Genomic DNA, 13,051 nt, shown 5'->3' on the forward strand with positions numbered 1-13,051 from the left:
CTCTTTAAAAACTCTTTATATTTTCACTCACACAACAAAGCACTTAATCACCTGCAAAAAGTATTCCCAACGTGAACTGCGGGCTCGTAGATAGATCTCTAGCAAACTATTTTTCTGAAACAAATGGGCATGCGTTTGTTTTGCATGCAGGAAAAACAGGCAGGCAGATGAACACGTATGCCCCCCACCCCCTTTCCACTCATTCATTTTAGAGAATCTTCGAAATTATATGTTTATAATGGAAACAGAAACCAACTAAATTCTGAACTGTGATGTTGTGGGACTCTGGATGCAGGTTTCGTCAAAGTATCTACCACAATACAACTGCCTCATGATAAAGATGACTCCAGCCTTGGATGAAACTCGGCACTGTCTGCAGAACTGCTGTTTTCCTTATGTTTAGACAGGCCATACAGTGTGTTGCAAAGAGAAGAAACATCTGTTTTCATCTTATAATCTAGTAAGAAAGGAAGAACAAAAGCAACATCTTCACAAGAATCAACAGGGCACCTTTCCCCTCTCTCTGTCTTCACAATCCATCTGTATATTGCTGCAGGAAGGAGAGAAGGGAAAGGGAAGTGGAAAAGACTTCTCCATTTAATGGTGCAGCACTAGAAAAACAATCCAGGAATAGAATGGCCATATTTTAAATACTGACATGTTTGGGCTTTTTGGTTTGAGGTGTTTTTTATTTTTTCCTTTCTTTTCTTTTCTTTTCTTTTCTTTTCTTTTCTTTTCTTTTCTTTTCTTTTCTTTTCTTTTCTTTTCTCTTTTCTTTTCTCTTTTATTTTCTTTTCTTCTTTCCTTATGTACAAATGTATGTATGTATTTATTTATTTCAGTAAGAAGAGTTGTGAGTATGTATCATTGACTTTGTGAATGTATGTTGCTATTGCCACTACCAGCTCCTTCACTTATAGCTCACGAAGTAAATCCAGAAATGTCTAAGTGTGGAAGATTATATCTCAACAACATTCATGTCAAGTGCCCTCAGGGCATCTTTTGACACACAAGTTTCCAGTAGCAGTTTTAGCTGATGTGGACACTGTGTTCCCTCCTTGCCCACGCTGTTTGTTCCTGTGCCCTGGCCAAGTCCTCTGTTTTGCTTATTCAAGTTTCTGGAGCAAGGAATTGATCCAACTGCAAACTAGCATTCCCTCTCCTCCCCCCTTTTTTTTTCTGGCTCTCAGCTGGATCTGATCACTGAAATCCTTCACTATGCAATCTCACAAAGGGTAGTGCCAGCAAGTGGGAGTGGGAGGCAAGGAGTGGGTTGCTCCTCTCGGTGGTAGGGACACCAGTCGGACTAATGGTGAAACTAGAGCACAGGAAGACATGAACCACCACTCAGAGCAAGAGAAAAACCAGCGCTCATCGCTTGCCTCACACTGCTGGACATCCCGCTCTGGGCAGACACCCATCAGGTTCTATATGGCAGGGGAAACTGCATCACATGAACGCTTCAGAGCAAGGTCAAACTGTTTGGAAATGGACCGGCGTTGGACACATCCCATCCCCGTGGTGGCACTCCACAACCCTCCGGCAAAGATGCGGGAAGGCCACGCGCAGCGCCGGGCTGTGCTGGGGCTGCACAGACCCCTCCAGGCCTGCTCCTCCACACGGCTTTCCTGCCCCACCACCTGCAGGGAGGGTCCTGTATGTTTTGGTGACTGGTAACTGCTCCAGCTTGGTAGAAACTGACTGGTGAGGGGGGGTGAGGAAGACAGAACTTGATCCTAGGAAAACTGTGGTGTGAGGCTTTACAGTAAATGGGCAACACAACAGGGAAGCACGAGGCCTGAAGAGGCAGCAGGTAATGGCAGCCACAGCCAGGGCTGCGAGCAGGAGCCGAGGGGTGGCAGAGCAGGCTGTGGGTAGGCACACTCGTCAAAAAAGGAGACGTTTTCTTTCTGATGAAGAAAAAAAAAAAAAAAAGGCAAACACTTGTCCTCCCCTTTCTCTCCCTCTCCCAATAGCAAACAGCATCAGAGGGAAAGTCTGTCCTCCTAGAACAGACCCGCCATGCAGACAGGCCCTCCCACACATTCCCCACCGGTTTGGAACCGATGCAACCCGGTTTGGCAGCGACACGCGGTGGTTTTCAGCGGTCCCCAGGCGGGCGGGGGGCACACCGGTCGCGGCAGGTGTGCCCCGTGCTGTGGGGGGTTACCAGCACCCGCCTGCACCCGCAGGTGGCCGGCACCCCCCGAGCCTGCCCGCTCCCCACAGACCCTGCGGCCTCGAGTGCCCCTCACAGGCACCGCGGCTCCTCCGAGCCAGCACCGGGCTGCGGAGCAGCAGCACCCCGGGGTGGGGGGCGTGTGTGCCTGACTGGCCGCTCGTCCCGCCCGGCTGCCACCGCCGTGCCGGGACAGCGAATCCTGCTGAAAGCCCCGCCGCAGCCGCCCGGCGAGGCCCGGCGCGGGGCCCTGTGCCGGCAGGCCCGGCTGGCGGCGCGCTCCCTCGGGGCCCGGGCCGAGGCCCCCGCGCCCGCCGCGGATCACGCCACCATGGCGCCACCTGGCGGCGCCGCCGCGGAAAGGGGAGGCCCCGCGGGGGGGGGGGGGGGGGGGGGGGGGCTCTCCCCAGTACATTAAAAATAAAAAATCAATTTTAAAAAGTTAAAACATAATTTAAAAATTAAAAAAATATATAAACAAATCCTGGAGACCCTAAGCCCCAGCTTTGACCGAGCCCTCCTGACAAAAGCGGCCGCGTCCCCTCAGCGAGCGGTGACGCAAGGGGGACGCTGGGGCCGAGACTCCCACCAGCCGCATGGCGGAATACGAAGCGCCGCCAGCGCCGTGTGACACCCCGGGCCGCGGGGGCAGCCCCGAGGAAAGGGTCTCCCCGCCGCCCTTCCCCCTCGGGGCGCTGAAGCCGCAGGCGCGGTGCGGCCCCTCAGCCGGCAGCCCGCCGGGGGGAGAGGGGACACGGGTGTCACCCCGCTGCCGGGGGCGGGGGGTCGAAGATCCTGATGTTTTAAATCTTAAAACGCACGGTTTTGAACGGGACTCAGTTCCAAGACAATTATTTCCACCTTTCAGCTTTTCCTGCTTTGCAACAGCAGCAATAGCCTCACCTCCTGCCTAGAAGCACTGAACCCTGCAGGAGTCACTTCTCCAGACCACCTCATCCCCAGGAACGCCACCCAGCTTTACCTGGTACTCTTGCGTTTGCAACAGCGAGGTACTGCCCACATTATTATCCAGTTAAGGATTTCATTTTTCTAAAATGTGGCTTAAACCCACGGTGCTTAAAGCTTGGTGTCTCTTCGGACCCATCTGTAGGCAGCTACGGAGTTTCCTAAGCTGAGCTCTTGGCTGTAGATGAGACTTCAGCAGAAGGACCACATTAATTCCTGCCTGTGGTGGCACCTAAGTAGATGCTCCAGACTTGGGGATGATGAGGACATTTGCAGCTCCCATGTAAGTAAGACAGGGGGTTGCTGCGGGTCTGAGAGCGACTGCAAAGGCTGTGGGTGCAATTCAGCTTCCCAAGGTGGTGCTCGCACAGAAGGCACGGATCTGTTGCCCTGCTGTCTGCACAAGGCTAGTGTCTAGCGCACCGCTGCAAGTGACGGTGAAAAACAAGGGAAATAGAGCTTATTTAGCAAGAATTTATGAAGAGAGAGAAACATTGGGTTGCATCCTGGGCTCTGTCCAGGAATGAAATCAGTTTTGAAGATGCTCATAATAGGGCATAGGTAAGGGAGGTTGCAGGACAAGGTTATCTTACCATTTTCTGGAGAAGTGATTGTTTCTTCATTTGTCTCTGTGCCACTCTCCTCTGGATTTCTGGGACAGGTATGAAAGAAAAGGGAAGTGATTGAATTTCCTCAGGCACCGGTGCTTCATGACATCAAAATGATAATTCACTCAGAGCAGACCGATTCTGCTTTGGAAATTTGCCTGACTTTGCCTTTCAAACATCTTTGATCAGCAGCCAAATGGTTAATGTTACATTTAAGAATTGCTGGGCATCCAAATTCACACTTATCAAGAAATAAGAACCATTCACAATGCTCCATGCTCGATTGCTGCAACAGCTACTGGGGAAGATTTTGTGTGTTTTTTAAGAAGAAAAAAATATTTGTTAAGCTACACCCCATTCAGAAACTGACTGCCTTGTTCTCATTAACAGTGGTACTGAGATCTTGGAAGATGCCAACGGGCAGTGCTAGAGCTGGTTTGTCAGTGGGGGAAGAAGGGGAAATTCCCAGTGAACTCTGCATCAAGAAAAGGATGAGAAATATAATGGTTCATTAATGTCCAGGTTGTCCATATGGAGTTTGTAAGGCGAAAATCAATTTTTACTTGTCAAATTATTGGCCACTGTATCTAATAAAGTAGTAAAAGATGCTATTTGTCATGTAGCCCTTGGGCTGTGGTTAGGGCTAGCAGGCCAGCAGCTTTCCTCATTCCCACAGTAACCAGCCCTGCTCTGCTGTAGGGAGCTGCGGCAGAGGTAACAGAAAATGTGTTGGGGAGACAGTACTGTGTCTGTCTCCGATATGCTGTGTGACCTCTCTGAACGCATTCCACACCTCCTTTTGGTCTCGTCTGCCAAGGTTTTGCGTCCAGGATCGCTGGTTGCTAAGGGAGGTGGTAAGGTGCTCGGTAAGCACTCATGGACACTGCATCACTACAACAGTGGCAAGATCAAAATCACCGTGCTGACTCTAAATAAAACAATGCTATGTGGTGTACACTTTTTGTCCGGCTATTAAACAGGCAGCAATTTGGGTTCAGTTTGGTTTCCTTCCTCCACTCACCACTCCCTCCCCCAGGTCCCTCATATGATCCTCCCTTCTGTCACAAATGGGCTGAATCCATCTTACTATTCCAAAAGGTTTACTAGGCAGAACATATAAGGCACTAGGGGAAATGCTGTCATTAGAAAACCATTGCTGTCAGTCTTACTGGCACAGAAATGTCTATTGACAGAGCAGGCAAGCGGCAGCTGGGACTGTGCTTGGATGTGGGGAACCAGGTGTTCCTCCTCCTCCTGAGATGAAGAAATGCAACAGAAGATCTTAGTCAGGCTGCAGTGACTGTAGTCCAAATCAGAGCTATTAGCAAGCTGCTCTTTTCTCTCTGCTGTGATGCAAGTACAAAAGTAAGTCTGTTCCTAGCTCCAAATTGAAGAGGTTGATATTTAAAAACAAAAGGTTCAGTGACTGTGAGGAAGGGGGCCTGCGCCTTTAAAACCAGGTATGGAGGAAGCTACAGCTCATTACTTTATTTTTATAGCCATTACTATTTTCTGGGTTGTTTAACAGCATGCAGATGTTTGAAGGGCCTATTCAGCCTTCAGCAAATAAAATGTTTTTTTCTTTGCCAGTGATTGCAAGATTTTCAGAAAAGGACAAGCGTCCTCCCATGTGTGTGGACAGCATTAAGCACATGATAAATTTTACTTTAATATAAATGATCGGTATGAAAACCAGTAGCAGCCCAATTTGGTTAAAAGCATTGTTCTTACTGACAAATTCTAGATGCTCATGGCCCAAAGAGGTGAATTTTAAATATTTAATAGTGAATGTTTGAACCTTATTTCTTTAACATCCGAAGCTGGATTGAGCCATGCTTCTATAGGACATGAGGATAAATTACTCTAACCATAAAAGCGATGCTTATTTAAAACCTGGATTTATTTTTTTATCTAAAGAATCCATTATAAAGCTAATCTCAGGCAGCTTTCAGAAACTCTTTTCAACATTTTCATCATCTCTATTCAGTGAGTGGAACTTGTTGCACATCTCTATTTTTGACCACCTCTTAAGAAAACAAAACAAAACCCCACCAAAATTGTACAACCCACTGAGAAACAGTGACACCTAGAAATCCTAGGAGCTGTCACTTCTGAAAAAAAATTAAAATGTAATATTCTCCTTACATATAGACACACAAATTTCTGTTTAAAATAATTGAAAGTCACTTTGAAATTAAAATTATTCTCACCATATCTATCAAGAGGTTTGAGTTCAGCGCAGGATTAACTTACACCTGTAATTCTACTAATTAAGTAAGTTGGAAAGTCTTCCTCTAATAACTAATTAGGACCCTAATTTCTCTTTTCAGTTTGTTGAGCACTGAAGACTGTAAGTTACTTCTGAAAGTGAGATTTCACGTCTTGAACACATACAAAGGTAAAAACACCCAGCACCATTTCTCCAAAAAAACCCAAACCCTTAATCTCAGCAGTACATATCCCTTCTCACCCTGAAGATGAAATGTAATTAATGTACCAAAAAAAGAAGCAGCAACAAGGCACAGCACCTTTGGCCTTAGAATGGGAATTGGGACAAAAGAAAAACAGAGCTTCTATGTTTTTGCTTATTCAATATCTTGTTTTCTCCCAGCTTGGGATGGAGAGCGGAAGACAATATTTCATTGGCTAAAATATTTCAGGTCAAAGCAAAACTAAGTATATTACTGAACTGCATTTCTGCATTGCTATGCTTTGCCCCATATAGCCCCCCTATATCTCCTGACCAGCCCAGCCAGAGGGGAGAGGCTGTTCTCCATGGAATCAAAACCAGGGCACAAAATGGGACTGAAACTACAACTCCCGTGAAGCAAAGCAAGGCAGTTATACATCAGTGTGATTGAAAACATATGTCTGAACGTATGTTAACCTAAAGAGATAAAATACAACAATTTGGTTTTGGGGGGGAAAAGACATTTCAATTCCATATCCCACTTCAAGGATTGTTTTCAGGTATTCAGCAAAGCTGAAATAATTTCAGTGGGAAACCTCTTACCAACTTTTATGGGGAATAAGGTGTTACAAGTGTTCTGTGTTGGTATCTAGGTAAATAGTTTCATTAAATAACCCTCAGAAAGAGCCTTAGATCCAGTTTTAAAGGACAGTAAACCAAGTTCTAATGTTCAGTAAAGGCTTCCTTTTTCCCTATTGAGTGACCAGAGGTTCCAAACATTGTCACAGACATAGGTTCTTCCTTGCCATCACCTACTTTTTAAGAGTTTCCAGCTGGAAAAAAGTGTAGAGGACAGCACTGTTTCCAGGAGGGACTATACCTCAGGTCTCAGACCCACTTACCTTTTCAGGAGGCTCTGCTGTTTTCTGCAGGGGTCTGCCCAAGCCCAGTGATCCACCCACTTAAATTCATTTACAGAATGAAGGTCCTCATGGTAGCAAGGAGTTTTGGAGATTTACAGCACTACAGAAATGCTAAGTCTTATGATTAATGGACTAAGAAGTGCCAGAGAAGTAGGAAGACTGGAAAGCCAGTATCTCTGTCCCAGAGGAAAAGGCCCTTATGCACACAGATGGTTGGTTTTAACTTAAATGGAAAAAGCAGCTTTTATTGTTAATGTTAAGAAAAAGGTAGTAAGTCCCAAAGGACTGCACAAAATGGGTATCCCAAAATTCAGAAACCATGCTTCTTCCTCAGGAAGTCAAGGATTTTATTCCACATATTCCTTTGGGAATCATTATCCTAATTTGACACAAAATGATAAATTCCTTAATCTTTTAATTATCGAGGCTTATAGATCTGCCATCTGTGTTATCCACCAAGGCTTTTTCCACCCACTAATAGCTGTGCAAAGCACAGCAGTTCAGCTCATTTTGGGGTGCTTTTTATTCTGATACAGTGTTTCTCTGACTGGAAATCTTGCTAAAATACTGCTCTTCTGGAGAAATCCTGATAAAGAATTTATTCCGTTTGACCTGTGAGGATAACTAAACAACACAGACTGTAACTGCAACTGTGTCAGCCTCTGAGCGTCTTGGTTCATATGGTTTCATTCAGCTTGTGGTTTCCAGTCGCATCCTTCCCACTCAAAAACATTTTTGCCTTCACAACTATTAGCTGCAGTGAGTCAAGTGTGTAAGAACACTGTACGTATTTCCTACCTGAAGCTCATGAAAGTTTTCTGTTCTGCAAAGGAGAAAAAAAAAATCCCTACACATACTTAGACAGGGATGTGTTCATACCGCTTCAAATGTCGGTAGCAAACAGGAGGAATTACGACTTTCCCATGGGCTGAGGTACACGACAGCCAGTGAGTTTGCCTCTGCCATCTGAGCTGTGGTAACTGCTCATCCATCTCAGCTGCACATCTAAGCAAATCTTTTTATCCACAGGTGTGAAGAACACTCTTAGAAAGTTACTGAAACTCCTTCAGTGAGTATGAAGTAATTAAACATTAAATGGAATCACAGAATTAATCATAGAATGGTTTGAGTTAGGATGGAAGAGACCTTTAAAGATGACCTAGTCCAACCCCCCTGCCATGGACAGGGACACTGTCCACTAGACCAGGTTGCTCAAAGCCCCGTCCAACGTGGCCTTGAACACTTCTAGGGATGGGGCATCCACAGCTTCTCTGGGCAACCTGTTCCAGTGCCTCACCGCCCTCATCATAAAAAATGTTTTCCTTATATCCTATCTAAATCTACCCTTTTTCAGTTTAAAACCATTGTCCCTCAGCTCTCTCAGCCTTTCTTCACAGGGGAGGTGCTCCAGCTCTCTGACCATCTTTGTGGCCCTCTTCTGGGCTCACTCCAACAAGTCCATGTCTTTCCTGTGCTGAGGGCCCCAGAGCTGGACCAGCACTCCAGGTGAGGTCTCAGCAGAGCAAAGCAGAGGGGCAGAATCACCTCCCTCTACCTGTTGGCCTCAGCAGTGCAATGTAAATATGCAGAAGTATGCAGAAAAGGAATATACAGCTGCAGATAACACAGGCACCTGAAACAACTCAGCGACATTAGGAAAATACTCTTCTGTTGGGTACGTGATTTGTGGCAGCACTACTATGGTACAACATGCACATCCCCAGATGTGTATGATGATGTTTGCCAGAACCACAAAACTGCTGAGGGAATAAATCCACCCGTCTGGTGAAGGATCTGTACATCACTTTATTTCCATGCAGGCTTATGGGGCCTGCACTGGCCCTTCCCAAGCTGAATTTCACCCCAGCCTGAGGCTTTGCTCACCTTTAGAATGAGCTCTGAGTCCAACACAGATCACAGCTTCTCCGCTGCACACTCCCAGAGCTGTCAAGGCTATGGTCAGTTTTACCAAGGTGTCGCGCTGAACGAGGTACACCAGTGGCTGGTTTGTACTGACTCACTGCCTTAAGATGGTCTTTGGTTTTATTAGGTATCGGGCTTTGTTCTGCATGGTTGATGCCAAAGGCTACTGGTCCAACGATAATTCAAGTGTGAAAATACTTTCCAGAAACAGCTGTATATGATTTTTTAGTCTACGCCTACCTCATATTTCACTATTAATCCAGAAACTTAAACACAGAAAATAAAGGGATTAAGTAAAACTTGCTTGGGGGGATTTTTGGCTCAGTGGCTCTTAGGCAAACTCTACTTACTGTCTCATTGAAAGGGCTGGGAGAAAAGAGGACAATACTCAAACCCTGCCATGTTATGCTGATTCCCAGGCTCTGGAAGATCCCCTTGGCACTTAGGGCAGATCACAACCCACAGCAGCCTAAGCCAAGCTGGTTTAAGGATGGGGTAGTGGGAGACTGGAAAGAGTGTCTTTACCTTATACCACTTGAACTGTGCTGAGCTGCCAGTCAGGAACTGGACTAGAAGTGGCTGTAAATAACAAGAAAAATAAAAGGACGTGGATTTTTCCTGTTCTGTGTACCCGAAGAAATACAGTCCAGAATTACTTTTCTACTGACAGCTTCATAGCACAACCTGAAGACCTAGAGGGTGCTTGGGCACCACCAGAGCAGGCTGCTTCATAGGGGAAAGGGAGCCAGGAGCTGAGGGTGACAGCAAGCAGCCCAGAGCAGCAACCTCAAGGGCACAGGGCAGCCCCACAGTACCTGTGCAAGGCGAGCAGAGCAGGTTCAGTGATCCTAACTGAGCACAGCCAAGAGCCTCGCAATTCCCAGAGACATTTGCAGGGAGGAGGCGGGTGCAAGGCAAAGCCAGCGGGTCAGGGTCTGGATCAGCAGGCACAGCCAGGCACAGGCAGAGCTGCAGGACCAAGGGTGAGGGTCTGGGTTGAGATGCAACCCCTGAGCAAAGAGGGGAGGCTCCTAGCAAGGCATCCCACCCTGGCTCTTTCCCTGGTGTCTGGTGCAGTGTGACAAGCCACACCATCAGAGCTGGCCTGGAGCACCAGTGCCAAGCCGCATGGAGGAGTAGGGGGAAGCGAGAGGGTTGAAAGAGGGGTGCAGCAGTACCTCTTTGACCACAGACTTCACTCTGACCCCACGCCACCCCCAGCTCCATTGCAACACACAGTAAGAAGAAGAGGCAAAACTATTTTGAAAAAAGCTGCATCATGGTAACTTAAAATAAAAATTGTTTTCCATCTAAACCAAATGAGCAAGGGTAGCAGCACTGCTCAGAAACAGATCTTAACACCCGGTGTGGTTTTGTGCAAGGTCCCTTTCCACATTTCTAGGAAATTTTCTGGGTTTGCACAGTTATATGTGCCAGGAATGAAACACGGCCATCCTTCGGTTCCTTGGTCTTCTCTAAGGCTCAGCCTCTGTTTTACAGACACAAGCACCAACTTGCTAATCTCAGGCAAAAGAGCCGAAGACCTGTACGCCTTGTGGGTCGCATTCTTTTCCAGCGGTGGCATCATCAGAATCCGATCTCATCCCAGCCTGGCGGGGACACGGGAATGTCACCCCTAGAACACTCCAGGGCAGCTGTCCCAGGTCACCCCTAGCACACCCCGGGGCAGCTGTCCCAGGTCACCCCTAGGTAGCCCAGGGCAGCTGTCCCAGGTCACCCCTAGCACACCCCGGGTTAGGTGTCCCAGGCCGCGGCGGCGGTTCCCCCCCGGCCGGAGCGGGCAGCGCGGGGGCCGCCGCCGGGTGTCGCTGCCCGACGCCTTTTCCCCGCCCGCCCCGCACCCGCCGCCGGGTCCCGCTGCCGCCTGCAGCCCCCGCCCGCCCCTTCCCGGGGCAGCGCTTCCAGGGGCGCTGCTGGCCAGGGCACCCCGCCTCAGGTGCAGCCACTGCCACCCCATACCTCGGGGCTGGCGATCCCCGCTGCTGAGGCATCCCGCCCCCGTGATGCGCAGGCAGACAGCCCGCACTCCGTGGCTGCAGCGGGTGATACCCGAAAGGATGCGGGTTTGTCAGCGGATGGTGCGCGGTGACCCCCGGGGGCAGGACCCGCTATGCCCAGCTTGTGCAGGCACTTCGGGCCGCCAGCGCTGCCGAAAACTCCCTTAATTCACGACTCTTTCCTGAAGTTCGGCTGACGGCTGGGGGGACGACTCTGCCTCGTTTGACCAGTCTTTATTTTCCTCTCTCCTACCCTTCTGTGGTGGAAGGAGCCTGTTACTAGTTGCCACAGCCAGAAAAACATCCTTTAGGTGGGATGACCTGGTCATGTTATCCTCTGCTGTTTCAAACTTGCAAGGCAAGAACTAATTAAATACCAAAATTCCTTTACATCTTTTCATCTCAGAATGGATGAATGTTTTACTTCTGGTGGGGGGAAAAAAAAACCCCAAACCCCAAGTTTTTCCATCTCTCAAACCAGGCTTTTTTCTCTGATTTATTTTTCCCTCCTGGAAACAACTAGCTTTTCTCAGCAAAGATCACAAGCTCTTCCTAGTTTTTGAGGGGAAACTTCTTATACTTTTTGGCTCAGTACATATCGTAAAAATCAGTCCTCACAGGCACTCTGAAAGGCAGTGGAAACAGTGGTTTTATTTTAAAGTGTCCTTTCACAGACTCCACAAATCAAAGGTTGAGATATCAAGGATTTTAGGCTGGAAAGTAAGTAGAAACAAAACTGAAACTAGCTTATGACTGACCTAAATTTGCCCAAGGTGGGAAATGGAAAAAAAGCCCGTAAAGCAGCTTATCTGCTTTGGAGAACTGCATGAGTCAACATCAAGTGTTTGGCTGGGTTAGCTAAAGGTAAATGAGACAGTTAAAAAGGGGCTGGAGGATTTAGATAAGATAGGTGGCAACAGAAAAGGTAAGAAACCTAAGAAGATAATGTAAGAGGTTTCCAGGAAATTAAAATCCATAATACAAAATCCATAATACAAGCAAGATAGAAAACCTAGTTTGGGTCTTAATGTGAGAAAAATCCTGAAGGGACTGAGAACTGAAAGAGAAACCAAATGTGACCCTCCTGTACAGCAGGGAATTATATCACCATTATTCAGAATGTTTGCTCTTCTATCCAGTTTCAGGAAAGGCCAGTAAAACAAATTTTCCTTGGCAGACAGCGCAGTGGGAGGAAAATGGAGAAGCACAATGAAGCAAAAATAATTAAAGCACATAAAAATATATTGTACTGTATCTATGAGAGTTTCCCTTTTACATACATCTTGCCTCCTCTGGGACTGCTTTCAGTTTTGTTTTTTTGAAAAAGCTACTGTGAAAATGAAAAAACGAGTCCTGGTCAGGCTGAGCCTTCCCTTACACCCGCATCTGCCCAGGCTGGCTGTAACACACTTTGAAATATCCCTGTTCCTAATATTGCTCCGTAATGGACAAAGTCTCCATCCATTTCAGGATCCCAGAGCTCCAGCCAAGGCAGAAAACTGGCTACAGCTCTTCCTGAGTGCAGCCAGGGCTGACAACTTACAAACATGGACTGCCACATTCCTTCCTCAATACCACCAGGGATTTAAAAGAATCCCAGTATTTTGATTTCTCAGCAGTTTAAAATCATGCCCAGAACAGCTACTCTCAAGGCTATAGGGATATTCTGAGGTGGAAAATGGCAGAAACTGATGGAAGTAATGGATTGGGTGAGTAGCTGTATGTCAGAGGAGGTCATTCATGGGTAGTGATGCTGCCTCGATCAAATAAAGTCAAATAAAACCAAAGTTTAGCTTTGCCAGTTTATTTCAGAAGTTATGCAGGGCTATACATCCAGCTCTGGTTATAAGGTCAACACAAGTGCTGAGTGGAAAATGGCCAATTTTTGCCTGTTCTATCATGATATAACACAGAACAACAATTGGAATAGAACAGATCAAATGGAGCAGAGTCAATGTTAGTTTTCCCTCAATCCTCTCACTTTCTGTCTAGTGCTATAAAATACAAAATCCCACTTTTAAAGG

The sequence above is a fragment of the Falco peregrinus genome, chromosome 6, assembly GCF_023634155.1.
Source record: "Falco peregrinus isolate bFalPer1 chromosome 6, bFalPer1.pri, whole genome shotgun sequence".
Taxonomy (NCBI): domain Eukaryota; kingdom Metazoa; phylum Chordata; class Aves; order Falconiformes; family Falconidae; genus Falco; species Falco peregrinus.